The sequence below is a fragment of the Chiloscyllium punctatum genome, chromosome 18 (genome assembly GCF_047496795.1).
Source record: "Chiloscyllium punctatum isolate Juve2018m chromosome 18, sChiPun1.3, whole genome shotgun sequence".
Classification (NCBI taxonomy): Eukaryota; Metazoa; Chordata; class Chondrichthyes; order Orectolobiformes; family Hemiscylliidae; genus Chiloscyllium; species Chiloscyllium punctatum.
The window spans coordinates 84,698,539-84,714,122 of NC_092756.1; the positions used below are offsets into that span (position 1 = coordinate 84,698,539).

General features: G+C 44.9%; 1 pseudogene; it reads left to right on the plus strand.

The window, feature by feature from the left end:
* The window catches only part of LOC140489034 (cytochrome P450 2J2-like), a 42,893-nt pseudogene extending 36,338 nt beyond the window's left edge, over positions 1 to 6,555 (plus strand).
* Positions 6,556 to 15,584: the final 9,029 nt, after the last annotated feature.

The following is a 15,584-nucleotide window of genomic DNA, read 5'->3' on the forward strand; positions in this document are numbered from 1 at the left end:
GCTGCGCTTTTCCAGCAACACATTTTCAGCTTACATTCCAAACCATTAATTTGTTGCTTTGGTGGGTATTTAGATTGCTGATGTTAAATATGTGAAAGGGCCATTGTGTTGATTGGAATGAGGTTAGCCAGATGGGCCTGATAGAATTGGAGTTCCCCGACTGGGGCTATTAATCTGGTCCGATTAGGGAGCCCTGGCTGACAGATAGAAACTGAAATGTCAGGGTTCTCTTCACTCAGAGAGCTGGCTCTGAGGGAGTCAGACCGGTGTCAAGGACATTGTAAATAAAAGGTGACTTAGTGACGGGATACTGTGCGGTTATTTCAGTCATGACCTTCACTTTGCAGGAGGGGAATTCTCCCAACTCTTGCTTGACTGAGGGAAACCTGTTCCATGATGTCAATGAACTGTTCATCGCTGGCGCCGAAACTACAGCCACTACTCTGCAATGGGCCACTCTGTACATGGTGGCTTCCCCAGGTGTACAAGGTCACACTAGGCCTTGCACTACTAAAGAGTGGCTGTATCTCCCGACTGCTCATGACAGGAGTCTAATAAAGGAAGGCGTTTCGGAATTCTCATGCCGCTCCGTTTTACACTTTCCGTTCTCCAAAGTAAATGCGTGCATGTGCGCATTCTAGTCAGGAGCTGACCCAAATCCCGTAAGGGAGTAGGAACGAGGCTAGAAAAATTGTGGTGCTGGAAAAGCATAGCAGGTCACAAGATGAGGTGTTTTTACTCGGCAACCTCACATCCCTGTGGACAACTGCTTCAACCGCCCCCACCCAACTCCGCTAAGGACATGCAAGTCCTGGGCCGCCTCCACCGCCAAATTCAACCCACCTAACGCATGGAGGAAGAACGCCTCGTCTTCTGCTTTGGGACTCTCCAACCACATGCCATCAATGGTGACTTCACCAGTTTCCTCGTCTCCCTTCCCTCCGCCTCATCCCAGATCCAGCCCTCTTGACCTGTCCTGCCTGTCCATCTTCCTTCCCACCCACCCAATCCACCCTGCCCACCGATCTACCACCATCACCCCCCCCCCACCTGCATCTACCAATCGCCTTCCCAGCTACCTTCCCCCAGTCCCACCCTACCCTCCCATTGATCTCTCAGCCCCCTCCCCCACCACATTCCCGATGAAAGGCTTATACCCGAAAAGTTGATTCTCCTGCTCCTCAGATGCTGCCTGACTAGCTGTGCTTTTCAACCCTGATCTCCAGCATCTGCAGTCCCTACTTTCTCCATAGGAACAACAATAGGTCACTTGGCCTCACTAGGCTGTCCCACCATACAACAAGATCTGCCGCAGGCCTCAGCTCCTCATAGCCCTCAGCTCCCCAATATTTCAAAACTTTGTCCATCTACTGTTTGAGGTGGAGGTGCCAGTGTTGGACTGGGGTGGGCGAAGTCAGAGCTCACATGACACCAGGTTATAGTCCAACAGGTATGTTTGAATTCACAAGCTTTCAGAGCGCTGTTCCTTTGTCAGGTGAAGGCACAGTGCACCGAAAGCTTGTGATTTCAGATGAACCTGTTGGGCTATGACTTGGTGTCAAGTGACTTCTGACTTTGACTACCTCCTCTTCCAGTTGTATAGCCTCTACAGATATTGAGGATAGAGAATTCCAGACATTCTGAGAGGTGAAATTCTTTTGTATCCCAGTTTTAAATAAGTATCACCTTATTCTGTAATTATAGAGTCATAAAGATGTACAGCATGGAAACAAACCCTTTGGTCCAACTCATCCATGCCGACCAGATATCCTAAATTAATCTAGTTCCATTTGCCAGCATTTGCCCTGTAATACTCTATACCCTTCCTACTCATATCCCCATCCAGGTGCCTTTTAAATACTATAATTTTACTAGCCGCCACCACATCCTCTGGTAGCTCATTCCATACACGCACCACCCTCTGCCCCTCAGCTCCCTTTTAAATCTTTCCCCTCTCACCTTAAACCTGTGCCTTCTAGGTTTGGACTCCCCTACCCTGGGAAAACGATCTTGGCTATTCACGGCTATCCATCCCCTCTTGACTTGATAAACCTCTATAAGGTCAACCTTCAGCCTCCATTGCTCCAAGGAAAATAGCCCCAGCCTATTAAGCCTCTCCCTATAGCTCAAATCCTCCAACCCTGGCAACATCCTTGCAAATCTTTTCTGAACCCTTTCAGGTTTCACAACATCTTTCCCCGAGCAGGGAAATCAGAATTCTGTCCCCTAGGTAGAGATTCCCGCACTAGTGGAAACATTTACCATGTCAAGCCCCCCCCGTCAGAATCTCGTATGTTTCAAGAAGGTCATCCCACATCCTCCTAAAATCTTCTGAACAAAAGACTAACCTGTTTAGCTGCTCTTGATAAATCATCCTCTTCATCTCAGGAATCAGCCCATTGATTGTTTTTTGCAGTGTCTCCAATGCCAGTGTATCCTTTCTTAAAAAGGGGGACCAAAATTGTACAGAAATTCAAAAATCGCAGGTCAAAATTGCGTTTGCCTTCTGAATGACTTGCTGCACTTTTATACCAATAGACATGTTTCAGGCACAGGAACGCCTAGATCCCTCTATGTTGCACTTTGTTTTGGAGTCTCTCTCACATTTTCCTCCCAAAGTCCATGATCTCTCACTCCCCTACATTAAACCTCATCTGCCACTCAGGCAATCTATCAGTCCCTTTGCAGTTTCCACATATATCCTCATCATAACATTCCCACTTAGTTTTCTATCACCAGAAACATCATATACTGCCTTCTCTAAGTCATTAACGTAGATAGTAAATAATTGGAGTCAAAGCATCCTCCTGGTTACCTCTTTCCAACCTGAAAAATATCCATTGATCATGATTCCCTATCTTCTGTGTGTTAACCATGTTAATACATTGCCCCTCACAATGTGTATATAACTTTCTCTTCCCAAAAAAATTCAAACATTTCCAAGAATCCATTCTAAACCATACCATTAGTCTTCAAAGTTTGGGAGAAGGTTTGTAGCTCAGGTGCTCGTTGTTGTGGTTCTGTTCGCCGAGCTGGGAATTTGTGTTGCAGACGTTTCGTCCCCTGTCTAGGTGACATCCTCAGTGCATTGTAGTATCTGCAGTTCAATGACCTGGAGCTGAGGATCGTTGAACCAGAGACACTGACTATAGCCGTGTTTACATTGGAGAACCCTGGTGCCCATGTGCTACAGTAGGCTGCAGCTGCAACACATCGCCCGCCCTTTATAACACTTTGATTCATGAATTTACTGATTAATTTTTAATCAATGTCCCTAGTTCTGCCTGACAATAAGTTATTTTTATTCAATCAATCTTCTATTTGTCCCAGTTGAGATTCCCTAGTTAAGTAGGGTGGCCTGTGGCTCAGTGGTTAGCACTGCTGCCTCACAGCGCCAAGGACCTGGGTTCGATTTGACGCTTGGGTGACTGTCTGGAGTTTGTGCGTTCTCCCCGTGTCTGCGTGAGTTTCTTCCGGTGCTCCAACTTCCTCCCACAGTTCAAAGACGTGCAGGTAAGTGTGGATTATGCAGGCTGCGTGGATTGGCCATGGGAAATGTAGGGATGGGTCTGAGTGGGATGCTGTTCGGAGGGTCAGTATGGACTCAATAGGCACTGTAGAGATTCTATAAGATTAATCATCAGCTAACCATCTATCTGATTTGATGTCATATCTCACCTTGGTTTTTATTTTCTGAAACACGGGTTTTGAATGGCTTTTGGCAGCAGTAGTGGGGACCACACTGGCCCTAGTCCGTTTTGCCTTTGGTGTTTGCTGACTGAAGTCTCACTTTCTCTGCATTTGTTTAGCCGCCACTGCAAGTCCAGTTCTTTCCCGCTGTCTTTGGCCTTCTTCTTTCACCATACTCAACAAAGTTAAGCCTCATAGAATTTAATTAACATCCCCTACAGAAGACAGATCCCTCTGTGTGAACGTACGTAGTTTCTCTCGAACCACACGGCAAAACTGATGGATAATCTTAAAGTGCATGTGGTTCTGATTATTAGCCAACTCCAGATTGTGTGGCTAGTGCTGCCTAACTGTATAATCATACCTAATGATTGACACTGTGCGAGTTTGGTAGGCATGGGCTGTTCGTGTCCAGTCAACACTGTTCAATCCTGAGTGTGCTCGGACTAACACCAATGATCAGTTGGATCCCCCCTGTGGCTTGCCCGAAGTTGCAGGCAGCTACATAAATTCATACACAGCAGCTCTGTCCTCTGCAGGCAAAATACACCTGGTCACACATTGACTGTCTTTGCAATGAAACAAAAGCACGAGGGAACCAATCGATCCCAGTGGCATTGCCCATCACAATGCCTTGACCAATCGGAATCAACTTGCCAACCAATCAGCACCATTTTCTCCTGCAGAGTAAATTGTTGCTCCCTTTGAAATTTGGCAGTCTTGCATCTGTCCTGTTGAGTTCCAGGTGAAACATTTTAGCAACGTGTCTTATTTCTGCGGCAGTAATCAATTTGGAATACCAAGTATCCTTGTTCAGTAGCTAGATAACTGGAATGTGGTGCAGAATTAAATCAACAGCATGGGTTCAATTTCTGTATCAGCTGTGATAAATCACAGAGGCCCTGCACCTCACCTTACCCTGAGCTTATAGAACAATTACATTCAATCTATTGTCTCTCTTGAATTTGTCTTTTGTAGACTTTGGCTCCATACCATACCACTGCCAATTGATGAAGATACATTGACCCCATTCCTATTGAGTCCCTGACTATCCTTCCAGGCCCCTGTACAATTGATACTTAGGGTTACTGACCCATCTTGAATGATTGGGGGTCCACTGACATCAGTACTAGTCCTCTGATGGTCAAAGAGAGCATCCTGGAAGATTTCATTAATAGGATTTGGCATTGCAGGCCAAACCAGAATTTTCTCCCATCCCTAATTTCCCAGAGGACAGTTCAGAATGATCACCATTGCTGTGGGTCTGGAGTCACGTGTAATCCAGACTCAGATAAGGACTACAGTCTCCTTCCCTAAAGGACATTAGTGAACCCAATGGGTTTCTTTTAATGACAATTGGTAATGGTTACATGGTCACCATGAGTCCAGCTTTTTATTCCAGAGTTGTATTGGGTGGCAGATTGGCTCAGTGGTTAGCACTGCTACCTCACAGCATAAGGGGCACAGGTTCGATTCCACCCTTGGGTCACTGTCTGTGTGGAGTTTGCACATTCTCTCTTCCCAACCTGTGTGGGTTTCCTCCCACAGTCCAAAGATGTGCAGGTGATGTGTCCTGGCCACAAAAGTGTGGGGTTTTAGGGTTAGGAAAGGGTGGGGTCTGGGTGGCATACTCTTCAACTGATCATTGTTGACTCAGTGGGCCGAACAGCCTCTTTCTACAATGTATGATGTATTGAATATGTATTTCAGTACTTGTCTTGGTGAGATTTGAATCTATGTCCTCGGAACGTTAATTCTAGTAGACTAGCCCAATGGCCTTACCATTGCAGCTGGGTAGGCAACATTAAAACCAAATTTTAAACAGAGCAGTCAATGTATTCAGGAGATCTGTCAGAGTGACCTACATTTGTTTATATGTTCATTTCCAATTTGTTCTACAGTCATTGAGTCATTTGGCAGGAAACAGACCCTTCACTCCAACTCGTCCATGCCAACTAGCTTCCCAAACTGAACTAGTCCCATTTGCCAGCATTTGGTCCATATCCCTCTAAACTTTTCCCATTCATGTACCTGTCCAAATGTCTATTAAATGTTAAAGCTATACCTGCATCTATCCATTCCTCCTACCTCTGTGTAAAAACATTGCCCCTCAGCACCCTTTTAAGTTTCTCACTTTAAATCTATGCTCTCTAATTTTCAACTCCATGAACCTTAGAAATAGACCTTTGCTGTCACCTTATATATGCCCCACGTGATTGCATAAACCTCTATAAGATCACCCCTTAACCTCCGATGTTCCAGGGAAAAAAGTCCTACCCTGTTCAGCGTTTCCTTATGACTGAAACCTTCCAGTCCCGGTCTCATCTTTGTAAATCTTTTTTGCTGTTTCCAGTGTAACAACATCTTTCCGAAAGCAGGGCGACCTGAATTGTAGGCAGGGCTCCAAGTGTCGCCTTATCAATATCTTGTGCGTCTGCAACATGACCTCCCAACTCCTGTAGTCAGTGCTGTGACCATATGAAGGCAAATGTGCCAAACGCCTTCTTCATTGCCCTGTCTATGTGTGACTCAAGCAGTTTTTGTTCCTGACTCCCAGCTCCCGAAGTTCTTTTTGTTTATTTAACAAGCTGACTGCGATGGTAAATGTTGCTTCCCATTACATACAGTACTTATCCTTGGCGCGAGGAAGCGACGATGGGTGTAACTCTTTCAGTTCTGTAACTCACTGCATAATATTTTCTTCTGTTTTTCCAGGGAACCTTGGTCTTATTAAACATGGAGTCAGTTTTGTCTGAAGAAAAGCGATGGCGGGACCCGAAACATTTCAATCCGGAGAACTTCCTGAAAGAAAATGGGGAATTCTTTAAGCCGGATGCATTTATTCCATTTTCATTGGGTGAGTAGGTTCTTGACATTGCTGGCAGTCCTGTTGATAATCCGCAGTTTAAGTGGTAACCTCCAACAAGAAGGAGGGCACAATCTCCCTTACACCATATTCTTTCTCCGGTCAGAGTTAGAGTTTACAGTATTCAGCCTCCCGCAGAGTTTCCCTCTGTCCTTGCTGTGCGGAAATCTTAGGATCATCCAAAGCTCCTCTACACGGTTCCGAGCTCATACTTCGTCTCACTGACCGCCCTCACCTTCCCTGCCACCAGTGCCTCCTTGTCAGATTTCTCACCCTTGTTTCCTAATCTCTCCATTGGCTTGGCCGCATCCCTCCATCTCTATAACCTTCTCCAAAGACATGTCCTCTGAGAGCCCTGCGTTCTTCCAATCCTGATCTCTTATTCATTCCCACTTCCTCCACCTTGCCATTGATGGCTGAACATTCTAGATTCCAATGCTCTGGAATCCTGTCCTCAACCACATCCACCTGTCTCTTCTCCTTGAAGACACTCCTTAAAACCTACAACTCCGGAGATCCTATGGTCAGTTATCTTATTTAGCTCAGCATCAAATTCTGTCTGTTAATGCTCTTGTGAAGTGCTTTGACCTGTTAATGATGCAAGTATCTGTGGGTGTTGGGAGCTGACCATAAGAGCATTGAAATAGTCAAGGGGGGTAACAAAATCTTTTCAGCTGCAAGAGAGCTGAGACAGGGCTAGAAAGAGATGACGCTACAAAGGTAGAAGTAAATGGCTTAGCAATGGAGGGGATATGGGCAAGAAACTCAGCTCAAGAAACTAGGGACAGAATAATGCTAAAATGTTACACTACATAATATTTTATTATCTGCTGACAACATGATTCACAATGTAGCTTGGACACTAAGATCACTCTAAGTTGGTTCAAGTTAGATTTATTTTTCATCTTGACTCACTAATGTTGAATTTTCTAGGTCTGCAAGCGTGCCTCAGGAGAAAAACTGGCCAGAATGGAGTTATTTCTGTTTTTTTACCATTCTCCTTCAGAATTTTGAGTTCCAATGACCTGACAAGACATCTCCTCCAAACGTGCAGGGAATATACAGATTGATGCTAGCACCACAACCATACAAGATGGCAATAAGATGCAGAAATGCGGGAGATGGTGAACTGTGATCTTAGGGGCCATCCACTTGATGGTGTCAGATCAACTATCAACATTTTGTTTTTCTTCATGATTCCTCTTGAGATTTTTGGGTCACTTTTTGATTATTTGAGGGCCCCCTTTTTTTTGGACATCTAATCTTCCATTGTCACTAACTCATTTATGAGGTGCTTCAGTCAGGACCTAACACCAAGTCCTGTATTTGTATCGAGGTACAGGCCATTTGGAATCAGAATCGGAAGAACTCACCTTGAAAAAAATTCATCTCTCCATTAAATTTAGTGTCACAAAATATGCAGAGGGGAGGCAATAGCCGAGTGGTTTCATTGTTGGACCATTTGCCTTGATGATGGAGGTCTGGAGCCCGTTTGGAGTCCAAACTTACCATTGGCTTTGAGGGGTTATATGCCAGTGGTAGAGCCTTTGACGGCTGATCTGAGAGCTCCCAGTTCAAATACAGGTGCTCGCTATGCAGTTGCCTCCTAACCCAAGATGAAAGGGTTCTTCTGAGTTTTTACAGGGGCTGTGGTGGTGCAGTTGTTATGTCGCTACTCTGAGCCGGGAGACTGGCATAAGGGTGGTAGAGATAGAAGTATTTAGATGTATGGTTGCGATGCTAAGTATCGGACAAACACTGGAAAATGGGATGCGAATAATGAGGTGATTGCTTTTGGTCAGCGTGGATGACAGCCTTTTCTGTGCTGTCGATCTTTAAGCCTCCATGGCTCTGAGTCGAAGTATTATTTACTTCAGTACTCCATTAGTCACTTTGAATTGTGCAATTTGTAGAGTCATTGAGTTTAGAAACAGACAACTCATCCAAGCTGACCAGATAACCCAACCTGACCTCATCCCATTTGCCAGCATTTGGCCCATATCCCTCTAAACCCTTCCTGTTTACATACCCAGCCAGATGCCTTTTAAATGCTGTAACTGTGCCAGCCTCCACCACTTCCTCTGGCAGCTCATTCCATACACGTACCACCCTCTGCATGCATTACACCCAGTGAATGCAACTTGAGCAAAATCTAGGATCTTAGGAACAGTATTATGTTTCTTCTTTTCAGCATTGAATTTAATTATATCATGATCATTATCAGATCAATGTTTCCTTACTATGATAATTAACCAAGTATTCCTCATTACTCATTAATGCAGTGTATTGCTTGAGAAAATTATCAAAATTCACTCCCAGTTTCCATGGAAAGTAAAACATTAAAACATTTCTCCCATTAAAACATTTCTGTTGTTACCATAAACTATTCTGATTATTGAATTAGTGCATTCTGCAACTTCACTACAGTTCCTAAAAGGTTTGCAGACAATTCTCATTATAGTTTTAGATCCTCTCTTTTGCACAGTGTGTCCAGCACAGAAACAGACCCTTCTGTCCAACAGGTCCATGCTGACCAGGTATCCTAAATTAATCTAGTCCCATTTGCCAGCATTTGGCCCATATCCCTCTAAACCCTTCTTATTCATATACCCATCCAGATGCCTTTTAAATGTTGTAATTGTACCAGCCTCCACCACATCCTCTGGCAGATCATTTCATCCACGTACCACTCTCTGTGTGAAAATGTTGTCTCTTAGGTCCCTTTTATATTTTTCCCCGCTCACCCTAAACCTCTGCCTCTAGTTCTGGACTCCCCCACCCCCAGGGAATTGACCTTGACTATTTATCCTATCCATGCCCTTCATGATTTTATAAGCCTCTGTAAAGTCACCCCTCAACCTCTGATGCTCCAAGGGAAACAGCCCCAGCCTGTTCAACCTCTCGCTATAGCTCAATTCCTCCAACCCTGGCTACATCCTTGTAAATCTTTTCTGAATTCTTTTAAGTTTCACAACATCTTTTCTATAGCAGGGAGACCAGAATTGAACGCAATGTTCCAAATGTTCTAACCAGAGTCTCCACTGATTGTGTTCTGTCACCTATATCCACCCCTCCTAAGGTTGTATCTTTAATCAATAAGATTACCCCTTCTCCTCTTCCAATTTCACGATCCTTCCCAGGTAATTATTAATGTGAATTGGTTGTGAAAATATCCTGTGTGCTGAGCTTATCTCACTGTGAATGGACAAGCATCTGACCCAGGAGCACACACACCTACAACCACGATCCCATGCTGGGTTGTAACTTAAAGACCCGACATATAAGTATTTCCTGTCCCTGTGAATATTTCCTATCTTGCTGCTTTGGTTAGGGCTACCTTTGTTATGTTGTGTACAGTTCACCACACAACCAGAAGGATATGGATTGGAAGGGGTTAGCTATGAGGAGAAACTGGACAAACTTGGTTTGTTTTCATTTGAACATCAAAGGATGAGGGGAGACCTGATAGAAGTTAACAAAATTATGAGAGGTGTGGATAGAATGGATAGTTAGAGTCTTTTACCGAGGGTAGAAATGTCAGTTACTGTGTGCATGTTGTGGAAGTGCCAGAGTTGGATTGGGGTGGACAAAGTCAAATATCAAACAACGCCAGGTTATAGTCCAACAGGTTTATTTGAAATTGCAAGCTTTCAGAGCTCAGCTCCTTCCTCAGGCTTGGTATGGAGATAGAAAATATAAGACACAGTATCTATCAGCGAAAGTAATGATATATGTGAGTATGATTTAACACATAGGAATGATATAAGACACAGTATCGATCAGCAAAAGGTTAACAGCTTAAAACCTAGCTGCCCTTGTTGAATCCTTGAACCAGTCAGGAGGTAGACTGCTGATTAAAATGCAAAATCCAGATTTCTTTTGTCCCTAGATAGTTAAAGATTTTATCAATGTACCAGAGGTGACATCTCAGGTTAGAGAATGCACTGTAGTGTGAGGTCCAGTTTTGAATCTGTCTGTTTTGATCAGAGGACTGGTTTTATTTGTTTGACAGAAGAGAATCTTGAATGAAATAATTTGTGTCTGTGTGTGTATGTCTGTGTGTGTGTGTATGTCTGTGTGTGTGTGTGTGTGTGTGTGTCTGTGTCTGTGTGTGTGTGTCTGTCTGTGCGTGTGTGTCTGTGTCTGTGCGTGTGTGTGTGTGTGTCTGTGCGTGTGTGTGTGTGCATATGTGAGTGCATCTGATCTGCGTGTGTGTATATGCATGTCTATCTGTGCGTGTGTGTGTGTGTATGTGTGAGTGAATGTGTGTGTGCATATGTGTGTCTGAGTGTGTGTGTGTCTGTGTTTGTGTCTCTGTGTGTGTCTGTTTCTGTGTGTGTGTTTGTCCATCTGTGTGTATGTGTGTCTGTGTGTGCATGCATGTGCATATGTTTGTGTGTCTGAGTGTGTAAGTGTGTCTGAATGTGTGTGTGTCTGTGTGTGTGCACATGTGTGTGTGGGTGTGTTTGCGTGTGTATGTGTGGATGTATGTGTGTCTGTGTGTGTAGGTGTGACTGTGTTTGTGTCTATGTATGTGTGACTGTGTTTGTGTCTATGTATGTGTGTGTGTCTGCGTTTGTGTCTGTGTATGTCTGTCCGTGTGCACGTGTGTGTATATATGTGTGTATATGTGTATTGGTGTATGTGTCTGAGTGTGTGTGCATGTGTCGGTGTCTCTGTGTGTGAGAGTGAGTTTGTCTGTGTATGTGTGTGTCTGCGTATGTGTCTCTGTGTATGTGTGTGTGTGTCTGTCTGTGCATGTGTCTGTGTGTGTATGTGTGCGAGTGTCTGTATGTATCTGTGTTTCTGTGTATGTATGTCTCTGTGTGTGTCTGTGTGTGCACGTGTGTGTATATACACGTGTGTGAGTGTCTGTGTGTGTGTAAGTTTAAGGTAAAAGGGGATGTAAGAGGCAAGTAATTTACACAGAGGGTGGGAAGTGCCTGGAATATGCTGCCAGAGGCAGTGGTGGAGGCAGGTACAATAGCAACGTTTAAGAGACATCTTGACAGAATAGGCAGGAAACAGAGTGATACCACATCGAGTCGAAAGGGTTTTATTTCAGAAAGGCATCATTTGTTGGCACAGTTTTGGTGGGCTGAATGGCATGTTTCTGTACTGTCCTTTTCTTTGTACGAACAGCTGCTTAATATTGTCCTGCATTGTGTTCTGGATTGTTTATAAATTGGCTTGTGGTCAGACTCCAGAATGCAACGCATTCCCAAACCGGGCACTGCGCGGAACACTGAATCAGAAAGGGTTCACTGACTGGCGAAGTGCATTGTGGGTTTGCAAGGGGAGCGTGGGAAATTTGTAAATTTGTTCCAGGTACAGGACTGCCAAGAACAGCCAAGAGTCTTCAAATAGATTTTAAACCGTGCTGGAACTGTGTGAAAAAAGTGGCCTCCTTCTCTCCAGCAATGGAGATGGGTAAAAGGCTGCGAGTGATGACAGATCAGATAACTGCCTGTGATTATTCCAGGGTTTGCCTTTAGATTGGGGCTCAGAAAAGAGCATCACTTTGAACAGAGCAGCAATGTCATTAAAAACCAATCAATTTGGTCAAAATTATGCATTATGTTACATGGCGCTAAGCAGGAAAAGGTATCAAGGAAGGTTTTGAAAGGGATTCGTTGCTGTAGAGGGTAAAATGGGTTAGTCAAGTATCCCTCTCAATTGATTGACCCCTTGAAACTGCCCGTAGCTCATGAGATCAACATTAAATTGGAAATTAGAGAGGTTCATTGAGCGTGGACCTTTAGACCAAGAGCAGGGTTTTGCATATGTAACTCATGGTTTCACTTATAAGTTCAAAAACAACAAAAGCTTCCAGTAAATCACCAACCAATTCACCAAAATAACGTGTAATTCTATCCATTCAAGAGGATATAGCAAGGCAGCATCTTTGTGCCTAATTGACACGGGGGGGGGGAGGGGGGGGGGGGGGGGGGCAGCGACGGTTTTGATTGGAAAGACTCAGCAGTTTTACCATGAGCATCCTGCTGAGGCCTGCTTGCTGGTGGAGGACTCACTGCTGCCTCACAGCACCAGGGATACAGGTTCGATTCCAGCCTTGGGTGACTGTCTGTGTGTTTCCACATTCTCCCTGTGTCTGTGTGGGTGAATTGGCCAGGCTAAATTGCCCTATAGTGTTCAGGGATGTGTAGGTCAGGTGCATTAGTCAGGAGTAAATCTAGAGTGATAGGGTGGGGGAATGGAACTGGGTGGGTTTCTTTCGGAGAGTCGGTGTGGACTTGTTGGGCCGAAGGACCTGTTTCCACACTGCAAGGATTCAATCATTTTATTCTATTCAGGTTTTGCCTTGTAGGGTTCAGTCATCCCCTAGCATGGTTACATCGAGGTCTGCCTATCTGTACTCAGTCACGCTCTTTATAGCTTGGATTTTCTGGTAGTAGAAATGATAGAATCACAGAGTCCCTACAGCGTGGAAACATTTGGCCCATGGAGTCCACACCGACCCTCCAAAGAGCATACCACCCAGGCCCACTCCCCTACCCCTGTAACCCTGCATTTCCCATGACTACTCCACCTAACCTGCATAGTCCTGGAGACTATGGGCAACTTTGAATGGCTAAAACAGTTGAGAATACGCTGTGTGCCTGCTTTAGCCATGCTAAATTGCCCATAGTTTCCAGGGATGTGCCTGTAGTTATGGGATCAAACATGTTAAGAGGTTTCCAGATGTCCTTGCATGGTGACTGCCAGGAGCAAGAGACAATCTGGTCAGTAGGTGGGATCTCTGATCTTACTCTATTGTCCAGTCTGTATGGGATGCTAGAATGGAACCCCAGAAGGTACTGGGAATGTACTACCTGGGAAGCTATTTCATAGAATCATAGAATCCCGACACTGTGGAAGGAGATCATTCGGCCCATCATGTCTACACTGACCCTCCTGAAGCACATTCCTCCCTATGCTTGTAACCCCACACTCACCATGGTTAAGCCTGCATTTCCCTACAGGAGAATTTAGCATGGCCAATTCCCCCTAACAAGGGGAGGTGATGGCTGTTAGTCCAGGGACCCAGGACAATGTCCTAGGGACCTGGGTTCAAATCCTACCAAGGTAGATGGTGGAATTTGAATTCAGTTTTTAAAAATCTGGAGTTAAGAATCTAATGATGACTGTGAATCCATTGTTAATTGTTGGAAAAACCCATCTGGTTCATGAATGTTCTTCAGGGAATGAAATTGTCATGATTACCTGGTCTGGCCTACATGTGACTCAAGACCCATGGAAGGATGGTTGACTCTTAACTCCCCTGTGGGCAGATCTCGCAATCTTTAAAAAGGATGTGGATGAACTTGAGATATCATAACATTCAAGGTTACAGTCCAAATGATGGGAAGTAGGATTAGTGTAGGTAGATGATAGAATGATAGAGTCCCTACAGGGTGGACACAGGCCATCTGGCCCAAGTCCACACTGACCCTCCGCAGAGTATCCCACCCAGACCCATTCCCCTACCCTTATTTCTCTACATTTTCCCTGATTAATGCACCTAACCTACACATCCCTGAACACTGTGGGAAATTTAGCATGGCCAATCCACCCTAACCTGCATGTTTTTGGATTGTAGAGAAAGTGAGGACTGCAGATGCTAGAGGTCAGAGTTGAAAGTGGGGTGCTGGAAAAGCATCAGGAATGGGCTTATGCCCGAAACGTCGACTCTCCTGCTCCTCGGATGCTGCCTGACCAGCTGTGCTTTTCCAGCACCACACTGTCTGGATTGTGGGAGGAAACCGGAGCATCCAGAGAAAACCCATGGTGGATCTTTTTCGATGGCGCAGACTCAATAGGCTACAAGGTATTTTATGACTCTGTCAGTAGCAGGGAATTGGGCAGCTGTTTTACCTGGCAACACTACCACTGCTGTCGAAGCTCATGCCAGCTGTCCACTACTAAACTACGCCAGGTCTCACTGAAACAGTGTGTGTCAAAGACAGCAGAGCTCCCACTTGAGGTAACTGTGAGAGCTGACCATCTCACTGAGTGTGAAAATGGGATGTGATCCATGCAGGTGTCACTAATCTGCAAACGCTTTTGAACAGATGCAAGACACTGAGATGTCCCGGGATTGAAGGGATTCATGTGGATCAGTAAAGCAGGTACAAAGATTAACTGTGTATTCTGGGCTAGACACCGAGAGGAGAAGGAGAACATGCTTCAGGGATTGAACTGATTCAATTACTTGGATCAAACTTGTGAGGTGCTATGGAGACCGTCGAATGTAATGACCGTGGAGTGAGTACTGTGTAGATATATCAGAATGATTAAATTGAGGAGAAATGATGCAAACTAGGGCTGAATTTCTTGAAATTTGGGAGGTTTAGGGATGAACAGATCAAAGTTTATAAGATATGAAGGGTGAATGATTTAAGAAAATTCATTTTTTCCTGATAATTGGAGAGTCTATAACACACAGAATCTCTACAGCCATTTGGCCCATCGACTCTCTGAAGGACAGCCAACGCAGACCCACTCTATCCCTGTAACCCTGCATTTCCCATGGCTAATCCACCTCGCCTGCACATGCCTGGACACCACGGGGCAATTCAGCATGGCCAATCCACCGAACCTGCACATCTTTAATCATGGCGTGGTCTACAAACACTAACTACATTTGGAAATGAAGTTGGGAAATGCTCATAAAGGCTCATGGTTGGCACAGTTACCTCATAGAGCCAAGGGACTCAGGTTCAGTTCCAGCCTCGGGCGACTGTGTGTGGAGTTTGCATGTTCTTCCTGTATCTGCGTGGGTTTTCTTCGGGTGCTCCAGGATCCTCCCACTGTCCTAAAATGTGCAGGTTAGGGTGAATTGGCCATGCTAAATTGGTCATAGTGTTCAGGGATGTGTAGGTTAGGTGCATTAGTCAGGGGTAAATGTAGAGAATAGGATTGGGGGAATGGGTCTGGGTGGGTTATTCTTCGGAGGGTTGGTGTGGACTTGTTAGGCCGAAGGGCCTGTATCCACACTGTTGAGATTCTATGATTCTGTCAAAGTGTG